General features: G+C 54.3%; 1 protein-coding gene and 2 long non-coding RNA genes across 6 annotated transcripts in view; 2 read left to right on the top strand and 1 right to left on the bottom strand.

Moving 5' to 3' along the window:
* Positions 1 to 481: 481 nt before the first annotated feature.
* Positions 482 to 6,680, top strand: LOC139078984 (uncharacterized). The gene is made up of 3 exons (XR_011532221.1): positions 482 to 761; positions 2,376 to 2,570; positions 6,116 to 6,680. It is a non-coding gene; the product is annotated as an uncharacterized lncRNA (long non-coding RNA).
* On the bottom strand, positions 4,467 to 14,711 carry LOC139078985 (uncharacterized). Its single transcript, XR_011532222.1, has 3 exons — positions 13,369 to 14,711; positions 12,362 to 12,539; positions 4,467 to 8,773 (listed from the first exon to the last, which is right to left on the bottom strand). It is a non-coding gene; the product is annotated as an uncharacterized lncRNA (long non-coding RNA).
* Positions 14,712 to 16,596: 1,885 nt separating this feature from the next.
* The window catches only part of LRRN2 (leucine rich repeat neuronal 2), a 77,769-nt gene continuing 68,735 nt past the window's right edge, over positions 16,597 to 25,630 (top strand). For 2 of the 4 annotated variants that reach the window (XM_070591568.1, XM_070591563.1), the window contains exon 1: positions 16,611 to 16,735. The gene's annotated coding sequence lies outside the window, so the exon portion shown is untranslated. Of the gene's footprint in view, positions 16,736 to 25,630 lie in introns of all 4 variants that reach the window. The other 2 variants (XM_070591567.1, XM_070591564.1) reach the window with 2 other exon arrangements.

Raw genomic sequence — 25,630 nt, 5'->3', positions numbered from 1 at the left:
ATAGCAGTTTCACAGGGATCACTTTCCTAACTTCCAAGATAAAAGCTCTGAACTCAGAAAGGTTAAGTGACTCCCCCAAGGTCACACAGCTCATTAGATTTGACAAAGTACTTCCCAGATGTTTCCAGTGGGTGGGAAATCTCTGCTTTTTCAAAAGGAGATGGCACATTGCTTTGTAGCTCACCGGTCTAAAACACATCAGGTTTAACATTGGTCTAGTACAGCCCAGGAACTCGCCCCTCTGAGACCCCATGGGCTTGGGCCAGGGTGGGATGTGTGGGCAGCTGTCCTGCAGGAGAAGAGGAAAAGTAAAAAGCAAAATGTCTGAAAAAGCAGCCTCCACAAGACTTGTGACTGCACCTCCATATCAATTTATTTGCTCACGTGCACACACACACACACACACGCGTGCTTGTGCGTGTTGCCTGGACACCCTCTCCCTGGATGCCCCGGTGTCCTCTCCCTGCCTATTGGCACCCTTGTGGCCAGGCCTGCTCCCAGAGCAGAATCTGGATCTAGAGGAGGGGGCAACCCCGTCCCTACTCTCCAAGGGCAGGACACACACACACACACACACACACACACACACACACACACACACGAGCACTCGACACAGGCGAAGAAAACGCATAAACAAATGCAGAGTCATCACCAGCTGCAGGAGCTTTACGCGGCCATGCCAGGGGCGGACAGAACGAGCAGAGAACCGGAGGCGCTGAGTCCAAACAGCTGTGTGCTGTGCTCAGGAGCTAACGCCAAGGGTGAGCTCTAGTTGGCGCCCACGGTCCCCGGCCCCCACACACAGCCTGGGTGGAGTTCGGCTAGGTGGGTAATTGGACCTCGCAGGCTCTGGCCCGGGGCCTGAGCTCCACCGGGTCTGAGCAGGAAGGCGAAGTGGGAGGAGACCCAACATTGTCCCTGCCAAGGGGTGGAGAGGAGGTGCTTGCAATGGGGCTGGGCCGGCCACCTTATGCGGCCGGAGGAGCAGTGGGTGGCTGCCAGGAGACCAGGCCTGTCCTGGCAGTGCCTCAGTGCTGCACTGAGACCCGGCTCAGGTCTTCGGGCTCCTTCTCCATTAGAATAACTGGGAGAGAGGCCCCTACAAGGAGGAAGCATAGAGGACCCATGGCTCAGGTCACAGGGACCTCCTAAGAGCCAGACCTCCCTGCCTTCGTCCCCACGGCCTCATCTGAGACCTGGAGCTTGATTTGAATCACGCTTTCAAAAAAACGCTACCTTGTATCCCTTGGTTTATGCTCCCAGCGCTCCAGTTTCCTGCTTGTCATTTGGACAGCGCTGAAAAGAGATAAACAGCCCTCTGTTTGAAGAGCCTCCGAGGAGCCCGCGGCTCCCTGGCCCTTCCGGGCTCCGGGACGGGCGGCGCTGGGGGAAGAGCCAGCCCTCCCCCAGCCCTGGCTGCCCCAGGCCTGGTGACTGGAGAGGGTGGCTCCCGCCCCGCCTGGGGAGTGGGGGAGACGGGAGGAGGGCTCTTCTTCTGCCTGCAGCATGGCTGATTCTGCAGTTTACGGCCGGGCACCTAATTTATAAGCTGTTTTTACTGCTGTTGTCAAACAGCCACAAACCAAAGAAATAAAGTAGCCAGAGGAACAATGTCTCCCCTCTGCCTGGCCCTCCCAGCCTGTCTGCTGTCAGGGCCTCTGTCTGAAGGGCCGGGGAGCTAAGGGCCTCTGTGCCAGACCCTCCAAAGTGCCTCCCGCAGGCCCGTGCCAGTGGGAGACCCCAGGGGCTGGCTGTGTTGGAGCACCTCAGCGGACCGCGAGAAACGAGCATGTGTCCAAACCTTGCCACCTCGTGCTGAGCGGGCCGAAACTGCTCTCCCGTCCTCATGCGGGTACCTCTCCAGTGTCCCCCTGGTGCCGAGCAGAGACGGGCCAAGGACGATGTTTGGCAGGAGGAAGGCAGTGAGAATGTCATAACCCCAGGGCTCCAGGCTGCCCTGGGGACAGCCCGGCCATCACTCTGCCCACCCGCCGCCTCGTGGTCCATAGCTGGTGGTGGCCTCCACATCAGCACCTGACTGAGCAGGGAGAGCCCCTCGTGGGGAACAGTGTCCTCTACAAGATGACACCTGAGACTGCCGTGGTGCCTGCTTGTGGTCACTTCTGGGCTGGGCCTGGAGCGGGCAGGTGAGGGATTCAACAGTGGGATTCTAGGATGGGGAGGGGGTGAGAGGACTGACGCAGCTAACAGGCAGGCAAGACGGTGCTGAGGGGTGAGTGTGGGGACCCCCCGGGGAGGAGCTGGCAGCCACTCAGGACGCTCCTGCTGGACCCCAGGGAGAAGGGCTGGGGAGCTGATCGTCTCTGATGCCCCTCTTCTGTGAGGGGCCTCTAACACGTCACTGGTTTGGTTAGGGGTTGAGGACCCCAAAGGCCTCCTTGGCTGGGAGGAATGTCAAGGCCTGGCCCCTCCTCCATCACACTGGAGGAACACAGAGGACAGGGATGGCTTCTCCCAGGGCGTGCAGGACTCTGTCCCCGAGCTGAGTACTGAAGACCATTTGCTGCCTGGGAAAGAGGAGACAGCTGCTTCCAGCCACAGAGAGCCGGGTAGGTCACGGTTACTCAGTTGCCGAATCCTGTCTGCTGTTTGTTCAGCACAGATAACCCGGCCCAGCCACAGCTGAGTCCAGACCACCTCTGTCAGAGCCACCCTAACCACAAGCTCACCTAGACCCATTCAGATATCCCTCTCCATAGAGCTGCCAGCGAAGCAACTCCCTGCCGGCACTCTCGAACCCAGACACAGACACCAATCAGACCCTCCCGCCTCAGACGCCAGACCCTCCCCCTTCGGACATCAGACCCTGGCCCCTCGGACATCAGACCCTCCTCCCTTGGACATCAGGCCTGCCTCAATCTTGCTGCCCTGCCAGGCCTCCCTTTGCTGACGCAGCTGCACTTGGTGTGCCCTCCCCACCCCTGGTCTCCCTTCATCATGGGCCTTCCCTCCTAACCAGCATCACTCCTGCACCCTTCCTGCCTGCCCGCCGCAGTCCTGGTTAGGGTCATACTCCTTCAACACCTTGCGGGCCTTCTCTGTGTAAGGAAATGAGAGGCGCTGGGGGAGGAACCTTGACTGGTACCCAGGCCCTGCCCTTGAGGGGCTCACAGTAAGTCAGGAGCACTGTCATGACCACGGACCTCCCTGTGAGGAACGGGGAGAGGCTCAGAGGTGGTCAAAGTTGCAGGCTGGTCAGTGGCAGAGCAAGGGCTGGACCTTTGCCCTCTTTCCAGAATTATGTTGTAATGTGTGTGGATTTGGCGTCAGGCAGACCTGGGCTGGCCTCCCGGTCCTGCCATTTTCTAGCTATGTGACCTTTGAAAAGCTATCCAGCATGTCTGAATCTTAGTTTCTCCACGTTCAAACCAGGGGACCAAGGCCTTGCTTATGGGGTTCTCATAAAGATCAGGCGAGATGATGTAGTGTGCACAGAGGAGTGAGCTTGGTAGATGGCACTGCCCAGGAGTGGGAGGGGGACAATGGGGAGAACAATACGGCACTGACGTGACTATGCGTCAGGGCACACAGGGCCTCCTCATAGCAACCCTCTGCAGGAGGTGCTTGTACTTTTTAGTACAGTCGAAGAAAATGAGACTTTCAGAAAGCAATGACTTGCCCAAGTGCCCCAGCTCACAGGTGGAGATACCGCGCATCCCAGCCTGCAGACCTCCCGCTGGCCCTCCCGGCCCCTCTGCCTCATCTGCAAGCCCTCTGACTCTTAACCTACAGACACTTACTGGTCTCTGAGGTTTACAAAGCCCTCTGGGATACAGAGTAGAATAAGGTGAAATCCTTACCCTCCAGGAACTCACAGTTTGGGGAGAGAGGACATAAATATAAAAGGTAATTGATGGTACATGCCACAGATAATTCCCATGTGAGTTCCAGCCCGGGAGGGACCACAGCAGTAATCGGGGAAGTAATCAGGGAAGCCTTCAGAGAGGAGGCAGGGACTCCAGATGGGCTTGAGGGATGGGAATGTCCAAGAAAAGCTGGTAGATAAGGATAGACATTCCAGAAGGTAGAAATGGAATGAGCAAAGGCACAGAGGCAGAATTAGTCTCAGTATGGAGAGGGGATACTGAGTCCCACACTCGCACAGCATCTTTTCACTCACTCGTTCATCTCTTTGCTCATCCACTCATTCAACAAATATTTCTTGGGCATCTACCATTTGTCAGGCATTGTGCCAAACCCTGGGGATAGAGAGACAAACAAGGTGTGGATGCTGTTCTCGAATAACTCAGTCTAGATGGCAAGACCAACAGGACCATGAGGAAATGTTAAGGTAGACAAGTTTGGGTGCTGGGGGACTCAGAGGAGGGGCCCTCCATCCATTTTTGTGGGCCAGGCAGGGTTTTCTAGAGGAGGTGGAGTCTGAGCTGAAACATGAGGGACACGAATACCAAATGATTTAAAAACATTCATACTCACTATCATGATCAGCATTGTCAAAATAACTTACATTTATTGAGCCCTTGCTAAGTTCCAGAGACTAGACTGGGTACTTTACATATATTCTCTTCTAATACTCATGACATTCCTCTGAGATGGATGCTATTCATCACCCTATTCAGAGATGAAAAAATGGAGGCTAAGTGTATTTACAAGACTTGCCCAAAGTCACATGGCCAGGAAGTGTCAGAGTCAAGATTCAAACCAGGTCTTAACCTTTGTGTCCTTAACCATTTACCCTCTGGGATGGTGAATGTGCCTGTGTGTGCGCGTACACGGGTGCACGTATGCATGTGCACGTAGGGGAGGGTGTTTGTTTAACCCACTGAGGGATGTTGTCCAGTCTGCCCACAGTACTCCCAGCATCACTCCAACTGCCCATACCCTCAGAGCTTGGCCTTCCTGCCCCTGGAAGAGTGGGGGATCCTTCCTCCTCTGGAATTGCTGATCCTTCAGAGTGTAAGCCTGGTGCTCCAAAAGCCAGAGCACCAAAGAGCAAATGAGCCCCAAGAAGAGCCAGAGACATCTCCTCCCCTTTCCTGAGCTTTCCCTACTCCTTCAGCCCCTTTCAAAGGACAGGCCCCAGGGGAAGAGGGGGGTGGGGGCAGGGAGCTGCAGGCTGACTCAGAGTCATTGCCAGGGCAGCTCAGGTGAAGTTCTCCCTCTCTTGTCACCAAACTCCAGCAATTAACACACCAGAACTGTCAAACACAAATAAATTTATGGAACTCTTCTCCAAGAGAGGCGGCATGAAGTACCACGGTGGGCTGTAGACTGGCTCTGCCATTAACCACTGCGGGGTCTCAGGGCCTCCACCCACAAAATGAGAGGCTTTGTCCAGATAAGTCCAGTCTGTTTGTAAGGAGATGGGATAAAGGGCAAGATAGACTCCAGCTGACTGTCTACCTTCCTGGGAGCCCTCAAGATCAGGATGCAAAAGAGGGACGTGCTCTAGACGAGCAGTGGGGAGGTGGAGCGTGAGTGGAGCAGGACAGGCCTGTGTCTCTCCCCTCCAGAGATTTAGGGCGGAGAGAGAGAGCAGAGTTCCCGGGGCTGTTCATATGGGGAGGGTGTGAGGGTAGTTAAATGAATCGAGTCTTAGAATGGCTCTTTCAGGGCCCTGCCCTGGGACCCCGTAAGGGGCAGCACTGTGCCTCCTGTGCCAACTGCAGGGTGGAGCCTCTGATCACCAGAGCACGCCACTGGCTCAGAGAATGCAGACTGGGCCCCCAAACAAAGCCTACAAGTAATGCAAGTCCTACGGTAATTGAATTCAGGATCCTCCTTAAACTTGAAGGTGAAGCTGATTAGGCTTAGAATAATCAAATAAACAAAATAAGTTTATAGTCCTACTTCAAAGGGGAGATAATCCACTTAGAAGACAATACCCCAAGAGGAGGCACGGGCTGGAAATACAGAGAGCTCCCAAACGAGATTATAATGATTCCCTGAGAATGGATTCATTGTAGGTTAGAAGGAGAATGAAAGTATTATAGCTATATTTCTAACACTGGAGAATCTGGCCCTTCCGCACCTCCCTGAACATCACACCAAGGCCACAGGTGGGTCAGGGGCTGACAGAGAGTGGCGACAAAAACTGGACATTCTTTTTTTTAACTTACAATTTTTTTTGCAGGGAAAGATTCACCCTGAGCTAACATCTGCTGCAAATCCTCCTCTTTTTGCTGAAGAAGACTGGCCCTGAGCTAACATCCGTGCCCATCTTCCTCTACTTTCTATGTGGGACGCCTGCCAAGCAGTGCCATGTCCGCACCCGGGATCCGAACTGGCAAACCCCAGGCTGTCAAAGCAGAACATGCGCACTGTACTGCTGCGCCACTGGGCCGGCCCCAAAAGAGCACTGAATTTTAACCACTAGGCCATCATGACTGGCTCCTTTTTTTTTTCAAGCCAGGAAATGGACATTGGTACAATCCACAGACATTCAGATTTCACCAGTTTTACATGGGGGTGTGTGTGTGTTTAGTTTCATGCAATTTTATCACGCATAGATTCGTGTAACCACCTCTATAATCAAGACAGAGAACTACTCCATTTGCAGAGATCCCTCTGCAGTCACACATACCCCTCTGCTCGTCCTTAACCACCCCTCCTCCCCAACCCCTGCCAGCCACTAATCTGCTCTCCATCTGTATAACTATGTCATTTTGAGAATGTCACATAAATGGAATCATGCAGTATGTGCCCTTTCGAAGCTGACTTTTTTCACTCCACAGAACGCCCGTGACATCCATCCAACGCGTGGTGTGCGTCAACAGTTCATCGTTTCTGGTTGCTGGGTCGTGCTCTGCAGCATGGATGTCCCACAGTTTGTCTAACTGTTCACCTGTTGAATGACGTTCGGGTTGTTTCCCACTTGGGACTAATACGAATGAAATTGCTGTGAACGCTCACGTACAAGCTTTTATGTGGACCTAAGTCTTCATTTCTTCGGGCCACGTCTAGGAAGGTGGTTGATGGATCACACGGGAAGAATATGTTCAGGTTTTGAGAAACAGCACTTGGGGACAAATAGACAGATCGGCACATCTGGGAACTGCAGGGGTCTCCATTGCACGGCAGAGGTGTCCACCAGGTCCAGGCTGGGGCCTGATAGGGAAAGAACTGAGATTTATGGCCCTACAGAGCCTGAGCCTGCAGCTGACACAGCTGGGAAGTGACCAAGGGCAGCTGGAAGGAGGAGCTCTCCAAAGTCCAGACCTGTTCAACACAGTCAAGGGAGAACACAGAACCAAACTGTCGGCAGCAGGGTGGTACTGGCCTCCCAGAAGCCCCTGACCACGCTAGAAAGACGGGCTCGCGGAACGATCTTCAAGCCCGAATCATGTGCTGTGAGTCAGAGCCCCACGCACAGAGAGCACAAGTGGAGAGGCGTCACTGCTCCCTAAGGAGGCTCCCCAGGCTCCACCTCACCTGACCGCAGAGGCTGCTGAGTGGAGGGCACCGGGCCTGCCACTCACGCCCTCAACAAACATTCGGTGAGCCCTCCTGTGTGTGAGCACTGTACTAGGCTTCTGACATGACCTAAAGAAGCCGGTATCTGGACAGTTGGTCACCATCTGGAGGTGACACATAGTTCTGCGGAACAGAGGATGCTGAGAGCTGTTCCAGGGCACCTTAAGAAATTAGCATCTTTGCTGCCAGAGCTTCCTAACAGAGGGCAGACTACAGGACACGTGGAGGAGGCAGCGTGTCGGGGAGCTTAGGAACAACAGCTAACACTTAGGTGTACCTTGGCACACACCAGGTGCTAGCACTGTGCCAAGCATGTGATGATAATTCAATAGTGTAAGATTCATGCAACGTATACTTACTGAATTTCTTACTGTGGGCCCAATGACCAAAGAAGACCCTGATGTCGAGGGATGGGGAGAGCGACTCGGCCAAGAGACAACTGGGTCCTGGAAGAGTCCCGGCCCAGCACGGCCAATGCTTTCTGCTTTCTCGTGCTGGATATTAGGGCAGTGATTCAGTGATTCTCCAATGGGGAGGGATGGGGGAGCTTAATCTCCAATTTGGGATTTACACAGAGATTGAAAAAGCATATCCAAATGATACTATAATTCTGTATTTGGAAAATAAAAATTATTTTTTATAATAAAAACTAGAGTAAGTCGGGCTTGATAAAATGGTCTTAGCTAGTGCAGATACACAGAAAAACAATAATTCTCAAAGAGGGCAACGTTCTGGGGCAAGATGCAGCAGAATCTCTGAAGGTGTGTGTGCTATTTTTATACTTATCACAAAGAAAGTTCCAGTGAAAAGAAAACAATTAAAAACATTATATTTACATTATACCATATTCACCCTGTTCCTACCCACTTTCTTAAATGGTTGCCCCTCTCCCAGCCAAAGTCAAAAAGCACAAGCTTCAGAGCACCAGTCAGGGGGCCCTCGATGCCTCCTGCCCCATCTTTCCTTGATTAACCTTGTCCCCTGCTTCCAAGAAGCCCTTTGGGATGTCAAGTTGTTCCCCTTTTCTCTGAAGGTTGTGCAAGGAAGAAAGCACCTCTTGTTTCAGAAGCTGACTGGAGCCAGCCCTGGCTGAAAGTCCCCTCTGGTGGTGACTTTGTCAGAGGTCTGCCTGGCGGGAGGGCCCGGCGGCATCAAGCATTCTCTCTGGCAAATCTGGCAGCAGGAGGACAGCGAGGCTCGCGGTGGGAGACCGTAGGGTCTCTACCCCTCAGCACCCACTGAACAGCATCCGGCAGCCCCAGAATGTTCTAAAGCTCAATCCGTGGAAAAGGAGCAAGATCAGCTTCTTCTTTTTGTCCTTAAGAAAAAAAGATACATTCCAGATAATTTCACCCTGATGGAAGAGGAGGAACCACTGAAGGAGCAAAGGAAATAAATTAACGCATCTCAGCGAAAACCGCACACAATTAAAACCTGGACCTGAATGTACTTTCCTGCGCAGAGAGAGCATCTTGAAAATGACACGCATTAGTCATCCGCTCCAGCCACCCTACTCACCATGTGGGGAGATCATCTCTGACGTTGCAGGGGCGGGAGAGGAGACGGGGGCCTGACCTGGGCCCTCCGCTTTCTGTTGCCCCATCTGGAGTCTGACAATTCCACTCGTCTGAGACGGAGGCCTCCAGGAGAGCCAGGCGGGAAGAGGCCTCTTCCAGAGGCCATTTCACCCATCTTCCCTTCCAGGGTGGGACCCGCCCAGCAGAGGCAGGGGCCTGGGGTCTGTGAGGGATCTGGACCATTAGCATTCCTGTAGAAGTACACAGCAGTGGCCCAAGCGCCTGGACTCTCTGCCTGGGGTCCTGGCCTGCCAGGAGCCCAGCATTTGGGGGTCACCCCTCACGTCCTACCTTCGGGCTGCTCAGTCTCCCTCAGCTCAGTTGGAGCTGAGCTCCTTCTCTTCCTCCTACTTTTCTCCTTCCCCTCCTTATCATTTTTCTTCTTCAGAAAAGAAAAGAAGACCCCCAGCAAAGGAGATGGGTTTATAAGGCCTGAAGAAGACAGAAAAGATTTGATGAACCAAAAGGCCCCTGGGGCCCCACATACAGAGGTTGGTGACCAGTGACAGGCTGTTCTTCATCTCCCCTGAGGTTAGAACAGGAAGAAATGTGATTCGTGACAGGAGGAGCAATAAGCATAAACCATGAGGCTGAGCTTTCTGACAGGGGAGATTTTAATCCCTTTGACGAGTGGGTCTCTGGAAGTGTGGGATCTCTTTGCTATGAGAGGCAGGGGAGTTGTGGAGGGGGTTAAAAAAAAGGAAAAAACAACGACAAAAGCTGAGTGAACTTCCACCAGAGGACACAGGCCGAGTCTGCTTTGGACCTCTTCCTTCCTGGGAGACTAGCCACGTGAATCTCATAAGCACTAAGTGAGACAACACACTAAACGCTCCCAGCACAGAATCAGGGGCTCAGTGTCAGTTTTACCCAAGTTGCTTAGCATGCAGGTCAGCCCCTCAGGACAGGAGAACGGACCAGGCTGACCTCTGCCTGAAGAACCATTTAATCTAGGGTCAGGATGGTGCCCAGGCCACGCCTTCCTCAGCCCTCTCTCCCTCTGTTCATTTTAAGGCCTAAGTATCAGGATTTAGGGCCCAGGATGCTTGCTTCAGGCTGCCCAGCAGGGCTGGGACTAGGTGAGGCAGGGAAGCATCTAGAGCTGAAACTGAAGGCAGTGCCCACTCTTGGGGCCCTGCAGGTGCAGGGTCAGCCCCTGGGAGGAAGAGCTTTCTTAAATGCTGTGCCCCAGGTAGCTAGCTTGCCTGATTCTAGTTCTAGCCTTGCTGCTCAGCCCTCTGCCTTTGCTGTTCCATGTGTTTCTGAACGGGAAGAATATAATCGCCCTTGACGAAGCTACAATCCCAGGGGAGTCATCTAGACTCATTAGTTTTTACCGATTGACTTCTCCCTAAACCTACGGAGGTGAGATGGAAAGGACAAAGTCAGACAGAGTCGAAATCACCCAATCAATAATGCTGCTGGATCCAGGGAACGACTCAGACACTTACCCCTGCCCTGAGCACTCCCGAGTGGGGACGCCCCACTCAGAGCTAGGGGCTGGCAGGGGCACGGGGACATATGGGAGATTCTGTCCTATGCACAGAGAGCCTATGGGAAGCCCGCCATGAGCAAGGGCCTCTGCTGGGCACTCTGGGGAAATGGTAATGGATGATACAGCTCCGTGGAGGAGTTTGTAATTAAGTAGGAAGGCAGGATACCCAGATAAAGTACCTTTTCAGACAAAGTGCAAATGATTGCAAATAAACATAAAGTGGCATAAACTGAGACTATTCCTGCAGAAGGGAAACTGAGCAGAGTGGTCAGAATCAGGAGTGAATGGTGAAAGGCTTCCTGGAAGGAGCAGAATTTTCTCCCTGGTTGACAGTGCTCCTCAAGGTGTGGTCCTCTGGATCACTTGGGGAGCTGGTCAAAAATGCAGTTCGGGAGCCCCACTTCAGACCCGCTGGGTGGGATCCAGGAAACCACATTTTAATGAGTTCCCCAGGTGATCCTTTTGCACTCATGGTTTCAGAAACACGAGTTTAGAAAGCAAAACTAAACCCAGGTGGTGGCTCCCGGGACGGACCTCAAGAACGATCTTTGGCGAGCCCCGTGAGCTCTAAGATCTGCGCTGGAATTAACTCAATATTGGAAGTGAGACCGGAAAGACTTCCTTCTCGGAGAGAAAATAAGGAGGAAAATAGAGAGGTCAGAACCAGTGCAAAGAGAAAGGACAGGATGAGGACATGCGGAGTCCCCAGTGCCTTTGCCCTGTGAACCACTTCTGTAACGAAACGTTCAGAAAGGAATAGAGGTTGATTGGAAAAGAGGACAATCAACAGAAGTGATCTGGTCTTGGTCTTCAACCAAGTGAAAAGGCTGAATTTGGGGAAACACTTTACTCTTAACACATGAGATACTCCGTGCGGATCCTATTTGCAGGCTTTGGGAATAAACAGGCAAGACATCATAGATACCCCTAGTAAGAAACACACTGAACATCACCACTCAGTACACACGTATGTCTACAGGAAACCGGAGCAGAAGTATTAATGAAATATGTTCTATCCTGTTCTTTTTTAAGTTCTTCCTGTGTCCCACTAGTGGGTCTTGACTTGCAGTCTGAAAAGACTGAAGTAGGTGGGAGGTGGATGAAGGCTTGGGGACAAAGTCTCCTTGGCAGCCTGTGGGTTACAGTGAGGTAGCTCAAAAGTCAAATGAAAAAGTCCTTGAGGGCCCCGGGGACTGACCTCTCAGGAAGCCTAACCATTCTCCTCTCCTGCCTTCAATTATCTTCTCAAAACTTTCTTCCTCCAGAAAGCCATTCCAGATCAGCCTCACCCAACTGCGCGTGTTGCAAGCCCTCTCAAGCGTCCCCCTTTGCTGGTCTATGTGTAGGCAGCTTTTAGCTTAAGTGACGAGCACGTCAGAGTGGGCCAGCCGCACCCACGAATGCTGCTGCCTGGTTGGTCTGTTTTCAGGTGGGCCATGGGGCACAAAAATCTTCGTCTCTCAGCTTCAGACCTTTGACAGTCTCCCTCTTGCCTACGCAGGTTCCGTGTGGGGGAGGGAAAGTCTCTTCAGTCCTCTCCAGGGCTCCCTCCTCCCCCTAAAATAGCATTTCTCCCAGGAATCTTCTGAACACATTAAATTAAACAGAATGGGATTTGGTTACCATATTGTCCGGTGTAGCAGTTTTATATACTCAAATTCAATTTCACAAATACAGAGTATAGGTGTGTCATTTACAGTTGATTAAATATGGTGTTTATAGTGCTTATACCTATTCCTAGAAAAAGTTGGGCACCAAGACCTTGGTGAGGAATGTAATTTCCATTATCACAATGTTTGTGGGAAAAAACAGATTCAACCTACATCATTTTTACCTGCAGTGCCTTTTCCAGGAATATAACCCAAGACGGCTTTGAGGAGTCCCACAGCTGCACACAGCTCTGCCATCTGCAATTCCGCCTTTCTGGCTGGCTGTGCTCCAAGGGTGGCTGTGGATCTGGGCAGCTCCCCGAGGGCAGGGGACAGGGGAGGATCCAGGTTTTGGGGGGCCCTCTTAAGAAAAAGAACAAATACAAAATTAAGCCCAGTGGCGATATTTCTTTAGAGTCAGAAAGATCATAACCATTTACAAGAGCCTTGGAAATTCAGATCCATTTCTTCCAACAGCTCCTCATTCGGTTTACCAGAAATGTCTACATAAAAATGCTTCCTGTTGGCAAACTGGCCTCCCCTGCCCACCTAGCACACTCCACAGCCTCCAGCTCTCATAGCCACCCCTCCCCTCAGCCCCACAAGTGAGCAACCCTAAAGCTTAAGCGTCATCAGCATCACCGTGAACCTGTCTCTGGCAGGGACCTCATTTCGCCTTTCACCATTGTCCCCAACAACCAGAAGACAGGGCTCTGCACTCCCCTGATCCCAGGCAGGGAGAGGTCAAAGAGCAACGGGCACACCAGGCCAGTGAGTCTCGAAGAAAGGTTAATCCAGTCACTTGAAGCAGAATCACCTGGAAAGCTTGTCAAAATGCAGATTCCAAGAACTACAGAATCTGACTCCCGGGTAGACCCCGTGAGTTTGCCTTTGTACACGTGCTCTAGGCGATGCTTCAGCCTGAGGACCACTGCTCTGGGGACACACTCTACCTAGTTGGGCCACTGGCGAGACAACAGTCCTCAGTGACTCAACCTCTCCCGGGCCTGCTGAGGGGGGGCCAGGCATAGGCTGCACCCAGCAGTGGAGAGCCCACTGAAGGAGGAGGCCCCGCATCCCCAGCCCCGCTTCTCTGCTTGGCTCATCTGCCAGACTCCAGGAAGAGCCCTCCTCTCCTTACCGCCCCCACCAAATAAACAGCATGCTTGCTAGCTCAGTGTCTGATCCCCACCTCAAAGAGCCAAATGGAGTTGAGCTGAGGATCATTTGGAGGGGTGTGTAATCCTAGTATCCTTCTCCGAAAACACTCTGGTGCACAGAGTCCCAGACTTCCTGGCAGGAAGTGACGCACAGCTAAGCCTGGAGATCAAACCTGGAGGGTGAAAGGTCAGGGACAGGGCCATGGAACCCTCTGGGTCACGACCTACGAGCTTCCAAAGGACTGGACTGAGTCCTCATCTGTTTCCAGGAAAGTGTCTGGCTCAGAGTGGCGGCCATGGGAGCCACGCTGAGAGAGAGACTACCATTTACTGAGACGTGCTCATTGCCAGACACGTGGACCCCTTACCTCTCACAACAACCCTACGGGTGTAGGTTAATACCCTTACTGTTACCCCCATCCTAAGGAAGTGCTGCAGGGTGGTGGTTCAGAGCTTGGATACCCCTGGGTTCACATCTCAGCACTAGTGCACCATGTACCAGTTACATAAATGTTGAATCTTTGTTTCTTCCTATCTCCAGAGTCCTAGGTTTGGTGGAATTTTCAACAAGCTAATGCATAAATGTGCTTTGCATTGGGGCTTACATATAGCAAGTGTGCAACAAGTCTGACCTGCTATTACTTGAATTAACATTTTTACAGAGGAAAGAACTGGAGCTCAGAGAAGCTGAGCACTTTTCCTGAAGCAACACAGAGTAAGTGATAAGCAGAGTTTCAAACCTCTGGCTCTAAAACCTATGCTCTTTCCTCAGTCCCATTGGGTTATAAGAAATTTGAAGTCAGCTCAAGAGAAGGGTGCCCCATTCTCTGCCCACAGGCAATGCAATTCCCCTATCCTTTACCCAGCACGCGTCTTACAGGGCCCGCCACTCAGAAACCAGCCACACAGCAAAGGTTACTTGCTTTCCTGCATTAATTCTCCAATAATCAGTTACTGAGCATTTGACTTGATGCTGTGTCCAACAACCTTAGTCTCTAGAAGATTCCGGCCTGGTTGGAGCTAAGAGATGGTAGGCAGCAAGCGTAGGAGCTGGGAGAGGACTGGCAACGTTTCCTCCTTTACGTGACAGTCTGCAGACAGTGACGTGGGCCCTCAGGATGGTGAGGCGGCTTCACTGAATTCACAAGGGACCCAAATACTCATGCTCAAGAGCTTGGAGTCCAGTTTTGACCCCTTTCACTCACTCAGTCAATCTCCCATTCTGCCAGTCTTCCTTACCAAGGCCCACTGCAGTTACTCTCCATTCCCCCGCCCCCAAAGGAGCCTCCACCTTTCTGCCTCTCTCACCCACATCACGCACGCACTGGCCACAGCTAAGCTGCTCGGCCTGCGACTCAGGCGCTCTGTCAGCTGCTCCCACTCTGCAAGTCCAATGCGGTCCCATGGCAAGGGTACCGTGGTTCAAAGAAGAGGGCTCAGGTCTGCCTGGAGATCTCAGACTCTCCGAGCCTCCGTTCTCCTGTCTGCTAAATGGGGTCCGAGCCCACTCAGAGGACGAAGTGAGAGAGGCCTGTGAAAAGCCCTGGCATCCAGCTGTGGCTCCCCTGTCCCGTCTCCACCACCCATTCTACCCTGCTGTCTCCACTTTCCTGCACTTGCTGGGCCCTGTTTTCTCTGTCAGTTCAAAACCTACCCCTCCATCCAGCCTCAGCCTGAAGCTCAACTTGTCCATCAAACCTTCCATGAACAACCCTGGCCGTAATGGCCTTTCCTTTCTGCATTTCTATGGCACATCCATCGCCTCGAAATGTAAATTTGTTTCCTATAATTCCACCTTGTTCCTCTAAGCTCCTTGAATTACGGCCCACAGCAGGGGTGGCAGCTGGGGCATGGGAGGATCACAGGTACAGTGGGAATCTCCTGCCTGCCTATTGACTATACGCAGGCGAGAACACCCTCTGTGCACACAGAACACACAGACCTTCAGGCCCACCGGCCGAGCCCTGGGAAAGACAGCCGGGAGCTCTGTCGGTGTTCTGTCCTGCGCCTGGCACACGGGAGGCACTGAGCTCAGCCCTGGGTGGAGGACGACAGAGGGACACCACTGCCGCAGGACTCCCTCTACCTTGGGCTCCCCCTCTCCCTCCCTTATTGTTGCTTCTGCAAACGCGGCAGGACCCATCAGAGGGGTGTGGCCTGTCATGGAGCTCAGCTCCCTGTCCATTCCCAGCGTCCAAGCTGAAGGCCCCGCTAAGGCATGGGCCTCCAGCCTTCACTCCAACAGGAGACCCACTCTGGTAAGCCAGACTAGCGGCAGTGAGCCAGCCTTTCCAAGCCACCAGGCAGCAGCCCAGCACCCACCCTCAGCATGGATGAGCTCCTGCTCTCCTTTGGCAGTGTTCATAATGCCCAGCCTGCAGCATGGACATCCCCAAAGCCAAGCGCCTGTGTGGGCTGGCCAGTTGCTACCTAACACCTAGGTACATCGACATCCTTTGCTAAGGGCCAGGACAGGAGCTTCCGAAATGCCAGAACTGCCCAGCTCAGGGAGCAATGTTGGAAGGGCATGAGAACTCAGGGGGCGTATTCCACTCCATTCTTTAGGTTGAGAGGTGCCTGTACTCACGGACAAATTCTAACCTCCCCCCTGCAATCCTTAGTCCACTGTTAACTTCGGAAGGGTAGCACCATGCAATGCAAAAACGTGGTCTTGGGTGCACACTGCGCCTGTGCTCTGTACCTGTCCTCTAAAAGCTGCTGGCTTTCCTCTCTGTCCTCCTGGCGTTTGCAACAGGGTAAGAGGCGACATCAGAAGACCTATCCCCTTCTCTTGAGACCCAGGCGCTGTGCCCCTTTCTCCTTTCAGCCAAGCCTTGCCTCTAAAGGCACAAGAACACCACCAGCCCAGATACTCAAGCTTTAGCATCTGGCCCCACCCAACTTCTGCCTGTGGGGTGTTTACGTGTGCTAGGGAGAGGGGGCCCCTGGCCACTCAAGAGTTAAAACGGCAGCGGGACTGGAGGGGGCGGCGTGGCACGCAGACGAGGAGAGGGCGACCGGAGCGGGCTGGGGAGGTTGGGAGAGCGGCGGAGTAGCGAGCGAGGAGGGCGAGGGAGCAGCCGGGAGGAGGGGCGCGCGGCGGGGGCGCCGCGAGGGCCGCTCGGTGCGCTCGGGGACGCGCGGCGCGCAAAGGGCGCGCCCGGCTCTCGGCCGCCCGCCTCGGCCCCGGCGCGCGGGGGTGGCGGTGCTGCGCTCGCCCTGCGCCCGCCCTGCCCCAGGACCGCTCCGCGGCGGGGAGCGCGCCCCCCGGCCCTCGCCCGGCCTGTGCCGGCGGCGCGCGCGGAGGGAGGGCGCGGACCGGCCTCCCCAGCCCGGCGCGCGGAAGCCGAGCGGCGTGCGGCGGACGGCGGCCCCGGGAGCCCGGACGGCGTCCGCGGGGTGAGTGTGCGGCCGGGGGCTGAGCCCGGGAGGGGCGGCCGCGGGCTTCCGCCGAGATGCCCGCAGGGGAGCTGGGGACGCGGGGAGGGAGGCGGCCGGAGGGGAGCGGGAAGGGGGCTGGGGAATGTCGAGAAGGGGCCGACCGCGCGGCTGGACCCGAGGCGGCGGCGGAGGGGACGTCTGGGCCTTAACCCTCCCGGAGAGCCCGCCCCGCCCCAAACTGTTGCTGGGTGGAGCGGGCCCTGAGAGGCCAGGAGCCGAGAGGTGGCCGAGAGGTTAGGGAGGGCGTGACAGGGGCGGGCTCGCGCTCCAGAGCCTCGGGAACTTCCCCTTCCTTGGACTCGCGTCTGTGCCGGCACAGGGTCGCCTTGGTATCTGCCCGAAGTATCTGGAACCAGCAGCCAGGCTGCTCCCGGGCCGGCAGGGGTCTGTCCACAGCCTGGGATGGGACGTTTGGGGTGGGGGATGGGGCGGCCTTGGGCGCCGCCTGGGGGCTCTGGGAGTGGGAAGCGGAACAGAAGGACCGCTCCGGGCCCACCGTAGCACCCGAGACGGGAGGGGCTGGCCAGCCACAGGTGGTCCGTCTGTCCTGCAGGCAAGGGCGGCGCAGGCTCTGGCTGCCCAGCCAGCGAGGGGGCGCCGGGTGAGGGGGCACTGAGCTCCTTTGAGGGCCGAGCTGAGAAGCTAAAGAGGTGCAGGAGACCTGGATCCCGGGGGTGGGCTCTAGGGTGTTGCTGTGCTCCCCTCCGTCCCTGGCCTCCCTCCCCCACCAAAGGAACAGGAAGGAAAATGTCAGCTGGGCTTTGTGCTCTGTTCCTCAGGCTGCCGCAGCTCCCATCTGTTGGAGCCAACGCAGCTTCTAATTGGGTGAATGGCAGGGTCGGGAGGGGGTGGACTGGGCCCAGCGCTCAGTTGCCAGAGGTGGATGGGACGGGCCCTCTGCTTGAAGACCCCCGGGGGTGGGGGGAGGCGTAGAGAGAACAGCCTCCTCCGGTCAGGGAATAGAGGTGGCTCCCTGCCAGCTTGGTCACCATCGTGCAGGAGATCTGAGTCTTTCCATGCGCCCAGGCTGACGGCAGGCTCTCCTTTCCCCGCCAGCCTGGCCCAGTGTCCTCTTCCTGAATGAGAAGGCCAGGATCCCCTCCCGCTGCCCACAGCTCCTTAAAGCTTCCTCCCACAAAGAGCTCTGGGTATGGGGTGGGCAGGGCTGGCCCCCTTGCCTGTGGGCCCTGTTGTTACCAGAAAAAAGTCACATGTGGGTGGCCTGACCCACTTTCCTGGCTGGCCAGGTGCCCTTGTCAGGAGAAGATGGAAAGAGAAAGGCACAGCCAGGAGGTCTGAGCCTTCCAGGCCCTCTTCCCTCCCCTGGGCTGCCTCACACGGGGTCTCCTTCCCCCCTGGGGGTCCCTCTGGGCCTGGGCTGGCACCTCATTATTTGGAAAGGATGGACCTAAGGGCCTCAGTGCTTTGGGGATTGAGACCTGCCCAGGGTCTGGCAGACACCTGGTGTCTAGGAGCATCCCCAGATCCACACCCTCCCCCTGGCCCAGCCTAACCCCAAGGAGACACCAAGTGGCAGTGGGAACTCAGAGGTCGCTCAGAGGATTTCCACCCGGGGTTAGAGAGCAGCTTTCCTCTGTCCTTTCCACGATTCCTCCCCATCCCCATTCTTGCTGCCTGTCTCTCTCCTTCCTCCTCCTCTCTTTCTCTCTCCTTCACTCTTCTTGCTCATTCCTCCTCAAGCATCTCTTCGTGCCCCTTTCCCCTCGCACTGCTTTCCCTCTTGGGTCACCCTCCTCCTTCTTGCTGAGTCTGCTCCCTCCCTCCCTCCCGGGTCTCTGTCTCCACCTTTGCCCCCTTCTCTTCTGTAAACTGCAGCTTAAACCGCAAGCCAGGCATGTGCACGCGGCCCCGAATGTCGTGAGGGTGGGTGCACGCGCACTATTGGCTTTGCTGCATCCCCTTTGCAGAGGGGAAGCCGGGCTGGCCGGCTGGCAGCTGCATTGCCCTGTCCTCAGGTCTCCTGCACCCTGCCCTTTGCCCCTCCTACCCCTACGCCCCTTTTCAAATTTGAAAGTAAAAGAAAATCCATTGCTTTTTTAAAAAATTCATTCATTCAGCAATTTATTGAGCACCTGCTGTGTGCCCAGCATTGTTTTAGGAGCTGAGGACACAGCAATTAAACAAACCTCCCCAGTCTCAGGGCAGACCTGAATTTTATCTGGGCTTCCCAGCTGACAGTTCTCTGCCCACCAGGCTCTTCAAAGACCTGCCGCTTCCGGGTGGGGAATGAGGGGGGTTTCAGGGAAGGAGGGTGAACAGTGCAGTGAATTGTCATCATCACACCAGGTGACCTCTAACATGACATGCTCATCTCCTTACAGTGTGCCAGGTCCTACAAAACTTACAGGTGTTTCTCACCTGCAAGGATGGACCAGTTCGTATCTCACCATTTATCTGGGAGGGCTGAGGAGAATGCCGGGGCCTTAGAGAAGGGAGAAAGAGACAAATTTATTATCAAGCACCTACTAAGCACCAGTGTGTGTCAGGAGCTTTCCAGAAATTACCTCATTCGGTCCTTCTGACAACCTTCCAAGGTCTGGATTACCACTCCCTGCTTTACAGTTGGGGAAATTGAGGAGTAGACTGTCAGCCACTTGCCCCAGGTCACATAGGCCTCCATTTTGAAATCCCTGATTATCTGTGGTTCATGTGGCCCCTCCGACGTGTGTGACGTCTGGTAACTTGTACTGTTATCTGAAGATTACATTTTAACAGAATTTTTCAGGAGCATGCCTTACCTCCTCAGTTAGAATATTAGAATCTGTAGGGCTTGTTGAATGGCTGAGTGAATAAGTTTTCTCAAGTGACCAGGGAGGGCTTGCTGGAGGGGTTGGGAGCCTGGGAGAGGAGGCAGGGCAGGCGGTGGATCTTCCTGATCCTGCGCGGATCTGGACAAGCTGTAGGCAGGCAACCATCTCCACCCCCACGCCACCCCGCGTGCAGGTAGAGCCGATGGGAAATTACTGTTTTCATTCAGGGTCAGCGTGTCGGAGCTTGGTCCCTGGCCGGTCACTGGAGCTCTCAGCCTCCCTGGCCAAGTCTGGATGCTGTAGAAGCCCCAAGGCAAAGAATGGGGGTGGGAGGCTTTTGAGGCTGCGAGAACTACAGGGAAGGACAAGGACGATGGGTGGAGGCTGGATGGGGCAGGCAAGGGGGAGAGGGACCTAGGACCAGAAAGGGAGGAAGACAAGGGCGGAAGATAAACTGAGAAACAGGAAACAAGGCCAGAGGCATGGAAGAAGAGACGCAGCCGGACAGCAGTGTGTCGTGGGATGGCTAAGACAGGGTAAATAAGAAGGGTGCCTTCACCTTCTGCTTCCCTGAGGGCTGCGTCTCTCTGTCCTACAGTTCAGAGGCTGGAAGACTCACCAGATTAGCCTTGTGCAGGCACTTGCTTGCATGATCAGTCCCTCTTTTCTAAGCACCTACTGTGTGCTCAGCCTATGCTAGGTGGTAGGGAGCGAGACAAATCAGATGTTGCCCTGCTTTCCAGGAGTTTATAGTAAAAGTATAGATTCTGAGGCCTCACAGCTTGGGTTCAAACCCAGTGTCCACCATTTCTAGCTGGGTAACACTGCACAGGTCATCTTACCTCTCTGTGCCTCGGTTTCCTCATCTGTAGTGCGATACTAATAATGCCAACTTCATAGAATTACGACGGTTACATGAGTTGATACACGTGATGAGCTTAGCACAGTGCCTGGCATAGTCAATGTGATGTAAGCATTATTGTTGTTATTAAATGAGGAGTCAGTCTTAGGATAATGAAACAAGTGCTATAACACAGGGATGAGCAGATAAAGAAGAGACTGTCTCTGTCTGCAGATTAGGAAGTGGCTCTCAAAGGACGTGACATTTGGGGCAAGGCTTGAAAAGGAGTCAGCCAGGCAGAGAGGGTGGGCCTGGGCACCCTGGTGCCGAGGGCATCTGGGGCACAGATCATGTACGGAAGCTGCCGTGTTATGTGTGTGCTGCCTCTGGTGGCTATCAGGAACACACGCACAGGTCCTGCCTTGGCCTCTTTGTTTCCAGTGCGCAGCGCTGAGCTTCCCGTGGGGCTGGAACAGAACGTCCCACACTCTCCAGCCTCGGAGAGTTGGCCTTTGGGCAGGGCCTGTGCGTCCCTGCTGGGACTGGTCTCCCGACGTGGCCTCTAAATGTTCCAAGCTGTCATCTGGCAGTGTCTGCTCCCAGCCCAGAGCGGCCCTAGGCCCTTGTCCTTGGCTTCTTGCACTTCCTGGGGACCTGGGAGGCACGTTGGCCTGAGGGGCTGCCTTTAGGAGGTGAGTTGAAGCAGGTTTGGTTTGGAATTCAGTTTCTTTCTGTGCATTTCTTCCACCCACACCTTTCTGCTGCTCAGCATTTGATGGACTCAGAGTGAGTTCCCAGATGAAGAGCAGGCAGAGGTGCCTCCTGGGGCCTCCGCCGCTCACATTGCAATGGCACCAGCATTTATTGAGCGCTTACTGTGTGCCAGGCACCGTGCCAAGTGCTTTTCCTACATTATCCCATTAAACCCTCAAAAATACCCCTGTTGGGTGGGGTAGCCTTCTTATCTCTAATTCAAACACAGGAAACCGAGACTCAGAGAGGCCCAGTAACTGGCTCAAGGACATAGATTTAGAAGAAAACTGAGGGAGGATTTCTCCTCCCCTCTGACTTGAGGGCTCTTGCTCCTTAACCCCCTGCAGGATCCAGTGTCCCTCAGGCCTGAAGGGTGCGCTGGCGGCATCCTGCCTGTCCTCCCTCCCTACAGTCAGAAGCTCCCCAAGTCCTGTCCCAGCGAGGGGCAGCCTGTCCCCTTTTGGGGACCTTCAGAGAGGGTGTCCCTGCTTCCTCCTGCTCCCGCAGGTCACAGCTCTTAGAGAGTGAACAACATTTCGTTCTGTCTCAGCTAAGTGCCTTGGGGACCGCACACAGCCGGTGGCCTCAGAGACGCTGGACCCTAAGAGTCAGTCCCCACGGCCACAATCGTGGGAACTAATGTGAGGGTGACTTCTGGGAGGTGTGAGGACAGGGCGCAGACTGCAGGTTAGGCAGGCTAGGTGGTCATACCATGTTCCTTTTTGAGCACCGTCCTAGGCAGTGTGGGGTGTGGGGTGGTGGGGAACATAAAGAGCCCTCGGGCACAGTCCGTACTGGCAAGGAGACCCACAGATCAGCTGGGGAGGTAGAACTTACAGTCACAAGAAATAACGAGGGAATAATACCAGACAGTATTTAAAACCAAGTGCTAAACTGTGTGATTTAGACTATAAATGTTATCAGAGCTGTGAGCTCTGTGTGGGAGTATATAGGGAACGCTTCCTCAGAAGGCGCGGCCCGTTTGGGCCTGGAAAACGGCGGGTTTGGGTCTGCAGAGAGAGGATTCCTGGGAGAGGACTTGCAGCTCTGGGGGCGGGAAGGGAGCAGGGGGCTGCAGGGTGGGGCGGGCGCAGTGGCAGCGCATGGGTGCAGCGAGGTGGCAGGTGCTTTGTCTCCGGAGCAGCCCCTTCCCCCTTCCAGGTTTCTGGTGTCCTCTTAGTCTCTCAGGGGACAGGAGAGCAGCCTTTTAGAGGACGAAAACCCCTTCTCCAGTGTTCTTGCCCTCTCCGTGCAGGGCCGCTGGTCTCTGTCCGTTGAAGCTGTCCTGCTCTGAGAGGGTCTGCTTTCCAGCTCTCTCTAGTGGTTTCACAGGTCTGTGCCCCTAACCTGGTCCCAGCCGCCAGCTGCCCTCGCCGGCTGAGGTCTGGGGCCCAGGCCTCTGCAGATCCCTTGAGCTGCACTTTCCCGCCTGGTCTGCAGCTGGCGTCTGTTCTCCCTTCCTCTCACTGTCTGGGCTCCTGTTTGGGAGGTTACTCCTCGAGCATTCCAGTTAGTTTCGTATATAGTGAACAGGAAATAAAGTCACGCCAAAAGGAGGAAGCCTCTTCCCCCGGGCGCTGAGTCTGTCCTTCCCCTGGAGAGAGGCCGCCTGAGTCTGGGCAGTTGGCTGACTTTTGACCTGTGGAGAGAGACTGCCCTGCAGTGGAGTGGGATCCACTGGTAGTGACCTCACCCTCCTGCCCCAGCCCCCAGCCAGAGAGCAGGAGCCAAGAGCCACGTGGACAGAGTGTCCTGCTCAGCAGTCTTCTTCCCCTCCTCTGGGCCTGAGAAAGGAGGCCCGACCACCTCTACCCGAAGGCCCTGCAGCCCGGCACCTCAGAGACGCAGACCTGAGCCTAGGGCTTCTGTGCTCAGGGCTCATGATCCAGTGGAACTGGGGTAGAGTCCCTTCCCTAACCACATGCCCTTGGGCATCTTACTTCACCTCTCTGAGCCTCGTCTCCCTGTCTGTAGGTCTGGGTGAATGACACCTGCTTCCTGGGTTGTTAATAATCGGAGCTGGCTTTGGTGAGCCCTGTGGTCTGCTGAGGGCTGTGCTGCACTGGGCTCATCTCATCCTCGGAAAGCTGAGGAGTAGGTATTCTTTCCCCCTTTTGGCAGTCAAGAGAACGGAAGCTGGGAAACATTAAGTAACTTGCCCGAGGCCACGCCAGCCAGCAGGTGGCAGAGCCAGAATTCAGCCCCAAATCTTTCTGACTCCAGAGCCCTGGTTCTCAACGAGCTAATCTGTGTAAAGTGCCTGCTACAAAGGACAAGTTCAGTAAATGTTAGTTCCTGTTCTCCTGAGTTTCCCCAGGGCTGCTCCTCCGAAGAATACCTTTCCCCTGCTGGATCACATTTCTTTTCCTGGATCCCCTGGGACATACAATAGAGGTAGGAACGGGAATGAGCGGCTGGTTTATACGGAGGAAAAAAATAAGACTGAGAAAGAGTGAGTAATTTGCATAAAATCATAAAACACAGGGGCTGTGATTAATACCCAGGGCACCTTTCTCATAAGGGTTTTGTTATTCAGCAGCCCCACTGGGTTCCAGGCGCTCAGCAGAGGGTGTCTTGCAGAGGTGAGAACGGAGGTTATGCTGTGTGGGAGAATAAGAGGCCACCATCCCCCAGGGGCAAGGCAGCGCCTGTCTTTCCCGCGGATGCTGGAGTTGATCACTGTGGGCCTGGATCATTGTGTGCTGGCAGGAAGATTCTGAGACCTATACTTTCTGAGCTTGGGTATTGTTTCTGCAGTTTGTTACAAATGATCCGAGGACTCCTCTGGATGGATCTAGGAAGAGAACAGTGTTGATGGTCAAGGTGTGGGAAGAGAGGATACTATCTTAATTTTATTAAATCAGTGTACCCTCTGCACCAGGTACAGTGCCAAGGGATGGGGGGTGTAATGGGAAGCAAAAGAAAACAAGGTCGCTGCCTCAGAGACCATCCAGTCTGATGGGAGAGATCACTCACACGCATGCATGGGCATGCACAGACAGCCCCATCTGACCTTACCTGGAAATAAAAACAAGAACAGATGACTGCAGGCTAGTCTGAATATATGGGTGCGTCTGGAATGGGGAGGAAAGAGCTGAGACAGGTGGGTTCCCCCAAACAGCCCTCGTTCTTTCCTCCCTAGACCCCTTTTCTGGTGCACATAGAGACCCATCTCTGCACACCCCAGCGGGACAGCCTAATCCTGCCAGCATTCACACTTGATGGGCAGGCCCTAGAGTTCCTCTGAGTTTTCTTGTAAGGATCCCCCAGGGAGAAATGGAGGAGTCCAGGTCATAGCACTTTAAAACTGATGGCGACTGAGAGTCCTCTGGTCATGTGGCTTTCAAACATTTATAGCAGTTAATCCGTTTTTCAAAACAAAGCTATATATGTGTGGCAGGCAGAATAATGGCCTCCCAAGGATGCCCACCAGCTAGTCCCAGAGCCTGTGACTGTGTTGTGTTCCTGGCGAATGGAGTTAAAATTGCAGATGGAACTAAGTTTGCTGATCAGCTGACCTTAAAATAAGTGATTATCCTGCATCATCCGGGTGGGCCCTTTCAATATGGAAGAGCGAGGCAGAAGTCAGTGTCAGAGCGACGCAATGTGTGGAAGGTTCAGCTGGCCATTGGCGGCTCTGAAGGTGGAAGGAACCGTGGCCGAGGGACGCATGCAGCTCTGGAAGCTGGAAGAGGCAGGAGGCAGGTTGTCCCTGGAGCTGCTGACACCTTGATGGCTCAGTGAGACCCATTTTGGACTTCTGATCTTCTGAACTGTGAGATAATAAATTTATGTTGTTTTAAGCCACTAAATTTGTGGTAATATGTCACAGCAGCAACAGGAAATTAATACAAGGCTGCTGTAGTTGGAGCAGAGTTGGTGGACCAGAACAGCACTGACTCAGCCTCCTCCTGACCCGTGGCCCTGAAGGAATCGCTTCGTAGCTCGGAGGCTCTGAAGAGCCCACTTTGAAATACACTGTGTCTGAAACACAATACGATTATTTTCCAGATGATGAAACTCAGGCCCAGAGAGAAGTGGCTTTGTCAGAGGTCACACTGAGTTCGTGGAAGAGCTGAGAGTCCAATCGGGGCCTGCTCCTGTCATGTGAGCAGTCTCGGTGCTTACGTACACGCTCTCATCCACTCATCCATTTTCACACCAAATGTATGTGTGTGTTTTTACCTGCAAAGACCTGGGCAGAAGCAAAGTGAGTTCCAAGCTCAGGAAGATGGAGAGAGTGTCAGTCGAGTATGGTCATGCCCTTGGCCCCTCACTAGGCTCAGTTTCTTCTCCTTTTTTTTTTTCTTTTTTTGGTGAGGAAGATTGGCCCTGGGCTAACGTCTGTGCCATTCTTCCTCTATTTTGTATGTGGGATGGGTGGCTTGATGAGCAGTGTGTAGGTCCTCGTCTAGGATCTGAACCCGCAAATCCTGGGCCACTGAAGCAGAGCACATAAACTTAACCACTTTGCCACGGGGCTGGCCC

The sequence above is a fragment of the Equus przewalskii genome, chromosome 23 (assembly GCF_037783145.1).
Source record: "Equus przewalskii isolate Varuska chromosome 23, EquPr2, whole genome shotgun sequence".
NCBI classification, from domain to species: domain Eukaryota; kingdom Metazoa; phylum Chordata; class Mammalia; order Perissodactyla; family Equidae; genus Equus; species Equus przewalskii.
This window is presented reverse-complemented; position numbering and strand designations above follow the sequence as displayed.